Consider the following 10,050-nt stretch of genomic DNA (forward strand, 5'->3'; position numbering starts at 1 on the left):
AATTTGCTAGTATATACAAAGAATATTAAATTGACAACCACATAAATTAATGACAAAATTAAATTTGTTTTTATTTAGTCACATGTAATATGTCAAGTTATCAACATACTTTATATGTCGGATTAATTTAAAGGTCAATTTTTGTTTTAAAACCTAAAAGATTAAAGCAAAAATTTAAAAAAAATGTAAGGAATTAAATTAATAAAAATTAAACTTGAAAAAATAAATTAATAATTAAGAAAATTTGAGGGATTTAAAATTTCATTATCCCTTAAAAAATATTCTTTATTCTATAATTCATTACCCCATAACATCAACTTATTCTAATATAAAATTTATTCTGCTGGTAACCAATTAAAAATACATCTTATGTGTAAAAATAAGCAATTTATTTTATAAAAATTTGTTTATTCTATATGTATTACCTTGTGCATGTAGACCTAAATTTCAATGGATATAGACATGAAATTTTATGATTTGTAAAAATTAAATTTATAATGTTACTATAAGTTTCCCATTTTTTATTACACGTTCTACAATTTCCATTTACAACCACATTTGCAATGACAAAGTAAATAGTATTATTTGATAAAATATCTTACAATAGTTCAAGTAAATTGAACAATGATTATCATGCTGCATGTGACATTTATTAAGCAATAGGATTTATTTTAGTCATTAAATCCAAATATAATGTATCTCACAAATCACTGTAGTTTTATCGTAGTTCATTGTAAAATTTTACTATAAATTTCCTCCATTTTTAAATATAAGTAAAATTTTCATATGATTTGTTATTATTTTTATAAGGTTTAATTTTATTTCTATAATTATTTTTAGAAGCCTTAGGCACCATATACTCTTAAGTGAAGTAATTTTATCCATGAACCATTTTTTCGAGGAGTAAAAAACTCTTTCATTAATAAACTGTTAACTCTATCATTACATAATGACGTGACATAAGTATGGAGCCCACAAAAAAGTAACAAATACAATTTTAACAATGTTCTTTAATACTAATTTACCCTTAAATTTTTTTTAGGAGCGTTAAATACTTTAAATTTTTTTAAACACTGAATATTCTAAAGTCTTATCAAAATAAAATTTAATAAAAATTAAAATATAAATTTACTCTTAAAATTTTTAAAGATGTTATTAATATTTTAAAATATTCAAAAGTGTAATTTTGCCTTGACATTTTTCAGGACAGTGCCAATTTGCCCTGCATTAACAGACCCTAACGATTGACTGTCAATTGACCAATTCTGCTTACATGGCATGCTAACATGGCTTCCACGACCTCTTTCATCTTTCTTTTTCTGTTGCCTTCTCTCTCTCTCTCTCTCTCAATTCTTCTTCCAACTCTGCCTATAGATCGATTCCTTCTTTATCACTCTCCCGATTCATCTTCCACCTAACAACCACAACAAACCCAGTAATTAGGAATGGATTAAATGTCTCCGAGAAGGGGTTAGGGGAACTTTAAAGATGAAGACAGAGATGGGGTTACTGGTTGATGGGAGGCTATAAAACTTGATTTGAACCATGGAGCGTTGACGGAAGGCTAAAAAACTTGGGTTAAATACCGTGGTCACCAGATGCCTTTCGCGAAGAATCGACGCATCAAGTGGGCGGACGAGGACGTGGATAAGAACTACAAGCCAGCCCTCGCCACAACGCCGTCATCCAATTCTGATAATCCCTCTCCTCTTGGAAATCCCCACACCGCCGTATTTGATCGAGGTACACAACCCACGTATCTTTCTTATTTATCATTTTTGAATTTGGCTACAGATTAATCTGATAGCAACGGATGAATCTGATTTTGTGTGTTGGGGTGTGATTTGTAATGATGAAGGGGACAATCCACAGATGGTGAAGCAAAGGTTGAGGTAGTGAGCTTAGGTGGTTGCTTATGCTTAGAGTGAAGAGTGCGTTGTCGACGGCACAGAGCAAAAGGTGTGAGTGATTGCAAGAATGGGCCTTTTAATCCCTTTCTTCTTCTTCCTCGTCGTCGTTCACTTGGGTAAAGAACGGTAAGCTTGCGACGATTCGATTTTTAATCTACTTCGATTTTCATTTTCACAATTTTGTTTCTTCCATATCAGATCAATTTTGTTTTCAAATCAATGAATTGTTTATTGGATTTTGATTTTGATTTTGATTGTGAAGGTTTGCTTGTTCCATATCAATTTTGATTTCAAATTGACGAATTGTTTGTTGGGTTATGATTTTGATATCAATTTCCTTGTAGGTAGCTCTGATTTTCGCTCTAAATTTTTTTAATGCTCTATAACCTTTCAGTTGTTTTGATTTGTATGATGCCTGTATATTCACATGTTTTGTTATTTGAACTCTTGGTTGGACATTATTAAATATTTAAGGGTGGATGCTTTGTTTTAAGGAAGATAAGTGAAGAAGGAGAGAGAGGTGAAGCGTGTAAAGGTAGGTGAGTGAAAAAAGAGGGGAGAGAGGAGAGTAAATGTAACGTGGATGCCACATCAACGCTAATTGTCTACACAGTCAAGCCATTAGACAAAATTGTGCCATTTTTTAAAATGTTAGGGTAAAATTATGCCTAAAAAAATACTTTAAGGATAGATTTACATTTTAACCCTTTAATAAATATTATCAAAATATTAAATATTTTTATATTTAATAATTTAAATATTATTATTTATAAATATTCATTCAAAATTTATAAATTACTTTTTAAATATTAATAACTCAAATTAACATTTCACAAATGTATAGATAACTTCTTATTTTTTATACGGTTAAAGGGATTTTTTCCTTAGAATTTTTTTACAAGAAGTGCCTAGTATCTTAATATTTTATTTAAAGCAATATCGCTCAAGAACTTTTAAAAATGGTGTAATTTCACCCAACCATTGACATTGACAGGAAAGCTGGGAATTTTTCAAAGTGCAAAGGAAGAGAGAGCAGGAAGATGAACAGTGCCGAGCGGAGGAGGAAAGGACACATGTAAAGTAAGAGGTCAAAGTAAAATTTAACAGTCAAACATTAATCAATGTTAACGGTTGGGTGAAATTGCACCACTTTTAAAAGTTTTAAGGTGACATTACTTCAAACAAAAATTTAAGACACCCCTTGTAAAAAAGTTTCAAGGCAAAAATACCCTTTAACCCTTTTTTTTAGACAGTACTTAAATCGTTATGCTTTTTGTGCGTATCACAACTTATTTATATTTTTAATATTGGTTAAATTACTTAATTTTTTTGGTCAACTAATGATTTTCCAATAAAATATTACACCATAAAATTTAATACTTTCTGTACGTTGCAGTGTTAGAAGTAAAATCAAAAATATAACAATCAGGACCAACAAAATGACAACAAAATTTTTTATTTAAATATATTTCTTATTTCATTAATATACTACAAAAAAGTTACTTAACAAGAAAAAAAAATGAAGAGATGGAAAGAAAAAATCCCTTTGTTAATTTGCATGTTCATTCCCTTCATTTTTAATATGAAATTAAAAAATATTAAAAATATTAAAATATTAAATTGGGTAGTATAATGTTTTAAATAATAATATTTAAATTCTTAAAAATTAAAATATTTAATATTTTAATAATATTTATTAAATTTTATTTTAACAAAACGTTAGGATACTCAGCACTTTTGAAAAAAGTTCAAAACCAAATTAACACCAAAAGACATGATCAAAGTCTACATATTACTGTGCATAAGCCCACGCACATGCCATGTCAGCATATAATGGCAGAGTTAATGGTTCATTAAAAGAGTGAGTTTTTGGCTAGTCAAAAAAATAGTTCAAAGATAAAATTGCTTCATTTAAAATATAGGGTGCTCAACGCTCTTAAAAAATAAATACATGGACAAAATTGAACCTTAACCCTTTTTTTATAAGCAAAACAATAATTTTCAAAAAGTATTCTTGTCATCTTTTCTTAATTATTCTTTATTAAATGATAGTATCATTAAATTAGGAGAAAATAAAATGTTAATCACAAATACATCTTAATCCAAACTTTTCAATTTCAGATATAAATTGTTGGGATTAATCAAATTTTGAACTGTGTAAACTGATTAAAATTTGCTTATATGTAAAATAGAACATGAATAAGTTGATTGATTTAAATAAAAAACATTCTATTTTATAATTTATTATTTAAATTTTCATGTTATATACAATTAATTATCTTATATATATATATATATATATAAAATATAAGCAACAAATGATCAATCTCATACATTTATAACAAAATATTAAATCTCAAACATATTATTTTTTTGAGTCTCATATTTATAAGTATTTTTTATTATGGGTTTCTACATCTATTTTTTAATTTTTGTCATGGATTCCATACAAACTCTTAATATATAAATTTTTTTTAAAGTACTTTTCATCCAACTGTAAATGAACCGTACATTGAGATGTACTTTACAATATATATGATTAGAAAATGTTCCATGTATTACATGGAAATCGAGAAATTTGCTTATTTACTTTTCTTTTTGTTTGTTTCTAGTTATTATGGGGAGGGGGTAATGTATATATCTATATACATATTTGATAACAGGGTATGTGTATATTTTTAATTGTGTCAAGTCATGGCTTAATATAATATGACACTCATATTGTACTCAATGCATAGTCTAATTTTAGTAGATTATAACGTATTATAATTGTTTTAATATTTTTTCTTCTAATAAACTTCACCGGTATGAGATAGAATAAAACATGATTATAATAATTGAATAAAATAATAAGTATTCCTTCCATTTAAAAATGTAAGGTATTTTTAACTGAATTTCACTCCTCAATAAAATAGTTACCTACTTTCAAACAAATCGTATCTTTTTATATTTACTTCTATCAAATACCTTATAATAAATATAAAGTCATTACCTATAGAGGCACTTTTATAAAAAAAACAATGATTACACATCAAAAGATTAAAAATGCTTTATATTTTTTAATATCTAACTTATCAAAAAATGCCTTACATTTTTGAACAGAAAAAATATATCCTTGTATTTTTGCTTGTGCCTTATGGTACCTTTTCTAGAATAAGAATATATGCATTAAAACATGAAATCTGAAAAACGTTAATATAACATAGAATGAAGTAATTAAAGGAAAAGAAATAAAAGGCATACAGGGGAAACTTATAAAATAATAAATCTTATCATTGTGTCTCTCTTTTTTTCCAATTCAAAAGAAATATAATTTAAATAGTCTTAATTTTTTTGATCAAATAAATAGTCTTAATTATTCTTATAATAAAAAAAGGAAAACCCTTGATTAATAAATCATAATATTAAACCACGTTGTGAATCCCAAAAAAAGAAAATTAATTAAGTTGTTAATTATCCAACTCCAACATGGCCACTGTGCCTTTCAAAGGTAAGGCAATGTCACAATTAACCATCCTCCTAAAATAGAGTTGATAGTAGAGTTAGAAATAAATGTAAGGCTTGAAGGTCCTATTTAAATAAGGATTCAATCTTTAAAAAATTAAATTTTTTAAAATAACTGAGCTTGAGAGCCTGGCCTTGATAAGCCCTGTAAGAAAAAGGCTCGGACCCAAGCAGCCCTTTAAACCTTGATAAGCCTAATTATCTTACATATATATACACACATATATATATATATATATATTTAATTGATAATGACACAATTTTGTTAATATTTATTGTTAGTGATGAAGAAGAAGTTGTAAAGATAATTGACATTAAATTTTTACCTATATTTTCAACAAGTGAACCTATATCTGAGGTATCTAATATTTTATTTTTGAATGATGATGAGAAAGATTTAAATTTACATTAATAAAGATTTTAATCTTTATCTTAAATTTAAAATTTAAATCTTTGTCAAATTTTATGTTAAATTTTATGTGAGATTTTGATTTATTTTATGTTAAATTTTAAAATATTTTGTTTAATTAAAATATTGGATCTTATTTTTGGAAAAGTGGGCTTAAAGGCCTAACCTTGAGCCCTTTAAATAAAGGTCGGGCCTTAAAATTAAGTTAAATTTTGAATAATTGAGCTTTAGAGCCTGATCCTTTAAGGAGGGCTACCCTAATTTCCACCTCTAGTTGATAGGCATATTGTGTTAATAATCCAAACAATAATAATTAAACAAGATGTTTGAATAGATTGCCATGAATTTATAACATAATAATTAGTCCATGAATCTACTTAAGTCAGATTCAACTATTCCAATACTGCACAAATGACAAGAAAGGAGATGAGATTTATATGAAAAGGGATTAGTTACCTAATACAGAATTAATAATTCTATAAAGTATAGCAATTTATATGAAACTAATTAGAAATAATCTAAGGAAACTCATAAAATATAAAACTAAAAGTTTATTCATTGTGCCAACATGAGTCATTAGAAAAGGCCTTTTTAAAAATTTATCGCATTTTTTTCTAAAAAGCCACTTGCAAGATTTATTACTCATGAGCTAATTGTATAATAAATTATTTTTAATAACAACTTGTTAATTTTTACAATTTACTACTTTTTTATACGAAAAAATTATAAGCACCTTATTTTATTTATGAACTTATTATTAATGAAAAAATTAAAATATAATTTGGAAACTGCATAAATAAAAAATATACTATTATGATGTCATAAATGCAATATAAAATATGTTAATTTGTTAATATGATATAATAAAAAATGTGTTAATATAATATTATAAAAATATAATATAAAATTTGTATTAAATGTTAATAGTCAAGATTAGGTATACTTTAATTTTTTTAAAACAAAGTGAAAAAGATTATGAATATAAAAATTAATATAAAAAACGTTGTGTTTTGGAAAAAAAGGGCATCAATAAGATTTATTGTTTATTTATTAGCTTATGATGAGTTATTCATGAGTTGGATTTAATACAAAAAAGTTAATTCTTCATAACATAATATAATGAACTAAAGTTTAAATCCTTGTTAATAGAGACGTCAACATTTAGTATCTCAACTGTATCTCAAATATAATTACTCAAATAAAAAAAATTATTATGAGCAATCAAGAAAAATAATTTTCTATTTCTTTAAGTTATGTCTAGTTGGAAGAAAGGGGAGGAAATAGAAGGAAAGGGAGGTAAGGGGAGAGGAGGGAGAGAGAGGGAGGAGCGGCGGAGAGGAGGAACCCTGCAATTTGGGGGGGGGGAGGTTTTGGAGAGAGGGGCTACCCTCCCTTTGTTTGGTAAGATGGAGGAAATTTTCCTCCCCTTCCCTCCAAACAAACAAATCCTTAGAAAATAAAAAGAGCCTAACTGTTGAAGAATTTAAGAATGAACTTAAAGGATCAAAAAATTATATTAATATATTTAAAATAAAAAATATGAAAATGGAAGAGGCAGGCTGAAAAATTGGAGAACCAAGCAACAATGAACACACCATAAGGAAAATGACAATCAAGTCTCAAAGGAAATAATTAAATCCAATTAGGTCTTAAGTAATTCTAAAAGGCCAATAAAGTTCATGCTTTTTTCACAAATAAGAGTTATAGTAAAAATGGCTAAAATGCCCTTATGATTAAATATAACATCTACACTCATCAGCTTCAACGTTTCTCTCTCGAACAAACCGGTTCCTGCCATTAATGAGAGATGCATGTAAGTGTAGATAGACAAGTTGAAGAATACCCATTCTTAAAACAGAATTGATCTTGGAAGAGGTGGAGTTGCCTTAATTATTGACTCAAGTAAGCTCTTATTCTTTGCCTACATGAGTTTTTTTAGTTAGTGCGTTTACATAGGGTTTTTTTTTTCAAATCCCTACATCTGAACAAAAAGCTTGACTCAAGATGACACTTGTAGGGAAAAAGATGGAATTTTTTTTTGCAACTGAACATGAAATTTTTTTTTGTTCACATTTCTAAAGATTTGGCATGAAGATTTGACATTTTGCAACTGAAAGTGTAAGAATTTATCATCGAGTGTCCATATTTTAAAGTGGAACATTGTCGCTGTCTCACTGATAAAAAATCACTGATGTCAAAAGTAACTTATTTTTTAGTGATATATTATGACATTTTATTTTGCTTATTGTAGATTGATATTATTGGGTGTGATGAAAAGTACTTGTTTAATTTTTTTTTGTTAGTTTCATTTTAGTGGAGATATTGTACAGGATATGCCTAGGACAATGCATTATGATAGGAGAATTGTAATTGAAAAATGATCATAGAAGGAATGTCTCTTGAAGGACTTGTTAAATTAATTTCATCACGCTTGAATTGTGATTTAAATGGAATAGAGTTGAAGTATACAGTAAAGTTTGATTGTAATATATTTTTAGATTTTAAAGATGATGAAAGGATAAATCAATTAATGAAGTTGAATGATAAGTTTGCTCATGTGTACATCATTGAGAAGATACAGCAAGGTACAAAGGCAACAAGAGATTTAATTAATGGGTAAGCTTTTTTTAATAGTTGAATGATTAATATTATGCTAATATGACTAGGAATGGCAGTAATAAACATGATTTGAATGGAACTGTGGAGCAAGATGTTCAGCTGGGAATTTACATGCTACACATGATCTTGAAGTTCTACCATGTGCAATACAGAGTATCCGAACATCAATGCTTAAGCTATATGTGCAATTCATATTAGGGGATTTGTTTGGTACATAGCAACCTCTTTTATAAATCCAAGTTCACACTTTTGTGTATGTGGACAACTGATATGTGCAGATGCATTAGATGAATTAAGACATGTAGCTTATATGTACAGTTCATATCTTTTGTGATCACTAAAAGTGTGTCGTCTTAAAATTTCAAATAGAGGTTGCAAATTATTCATAAGGTAGTTGTAAAATTTAGTATTTCATTTGCAAATTACTAGAGCCATGTCTTAAAATAATTTGGAAGCTTTACAAATTCAAGAATTCAATAGTTATTCCATCCAAACTTCGAGAACAAGTTGCAAATTATTCGTAAGAAAGTTACAAAATTTGGTATCTTCATTGCAAATTATTAGAGCCATATCCTAAAGTAATTTTGGTAGCTTTAAGAATTCAATAGTTCTTCCACCTAAAATTTTAAAAAAATTACAAATTATTTATAAAAGTTGCAAAATTTGGTATCTCAGTTGCAAATTACTGGAGCTGTGTCCTAAAATAATTTGAAAGCTTTGCAAGTTTAAGAATTCAATAGTTATTCCACTCAAAACTTTGAGAAGGATTTGCAAATTATTCGTAACGAAGTTGCAAATTACTAGAGTCATGTCCTAAAATAATTTGGAAGCTTTGCAAGTTCAAGAATTCAATAGTTATTCCACCCAAAACTTCGAGAAGGAGTTGCAAATTATTTGTAAAGAAGTTGCAAAATTTGATATCTCCACTGCAAATTACTGGAGCCATGTCCTAAAATAATTTGGTTGCTTTGCAAGTTCAACAATTTAATAGTTCTTCCACCTAAAATTTTTGAGAAGGAATTGCAAATTATTTATAAAGAAGTTACAAAATCTGGTGTCTTAATTGTAAATTACTGGAATATTGTTCTAGAAGAATAAATTTTTTAAGAATTTAATAGTTCTTCCATCTAAAATTTTGAGTAGGAGTTGCAAATTATTCGTAAGGAAGTTGTAAAATTTGGTGTTAGAGTTGTAAATTACTGGAGCGTTGTCTTAGAAGAATAATTTTTTTAAGAATTTAATAGTTCTTCCATCCAAAATTTCAATTAGGAGTTGCAAATTATTCATAAGAAAGTTGTAAAATTTGGTGTCTAAGTTACAAATTATTGGAGCATTATCCTAGAAGAATAACCTTTTTAAAAACTTAATAGTTCTTCCATCCAAAATTTCGAGTAGGAGTTGCAAAGTATTCATAAGGATGTTGTAAAATTTGGTATCTGAGTTGCAAATTATTAGAGTGTTGTCCTAAAATAATAACTTTTTTAAGAATTTAATAGTTCTTCCACCAAAAATTTTGAAAAGGAGTCGCAAATTATTCATAATGGTGAATGTTGATGAGGATCAGGCTATTCAACAAAGCAAATGCGTCACACCTATTAAAGATTAATG

General features: G+C 27.4%; 1 long non-coding RNA gene across 2 annotated transcripts; it reads left to right on the forward strand.

Annotated features, from left to right (window-relative positions):
- Positions 1 to 1,351: 1,351 nt before the first annotated feature.
- On the forward strand, positions 1,352 to 8,733 carry LOC129304538 (uncharacterized). Of its 2 annotated transcripts, none has more exons than XR_008591710.1 (3): positions 1,352 to 1,743; positions 1,859 to 2,036; positions 8,490 to 8,733. It is a non-coding gene; the product is annotated as an uncharacterized LOC129304538 (long non-coding RNA). The 2 variants fall into 2 exon arrangements; XR_008591711.1 differs by lacking the exon at positions 8,490 to 8,733 and adding an exon at positions 2,905 to 3,129.
- The last annotated feature ends 1,317 nt before the right edge of the window (positions 8,734 to 10,050 follow it).

This window comes from Prosopis cineraria, unplaced genomic scaffold, assembly GCF_029017545.1.
Source record: "Prosopis cineraria cultivar Desert tree isolate PC_DT_omini unplaced genomic scaffold, ASM2901754v1 PC3, whole genome shotgun sequence".
NCBI classification, from domain to species: Eukaryota; Viridiplantae; Streptophyta; class Magnoliopsida; order Fabales; family Fabaceae; genus Prosopis; species Prosopis cineraria.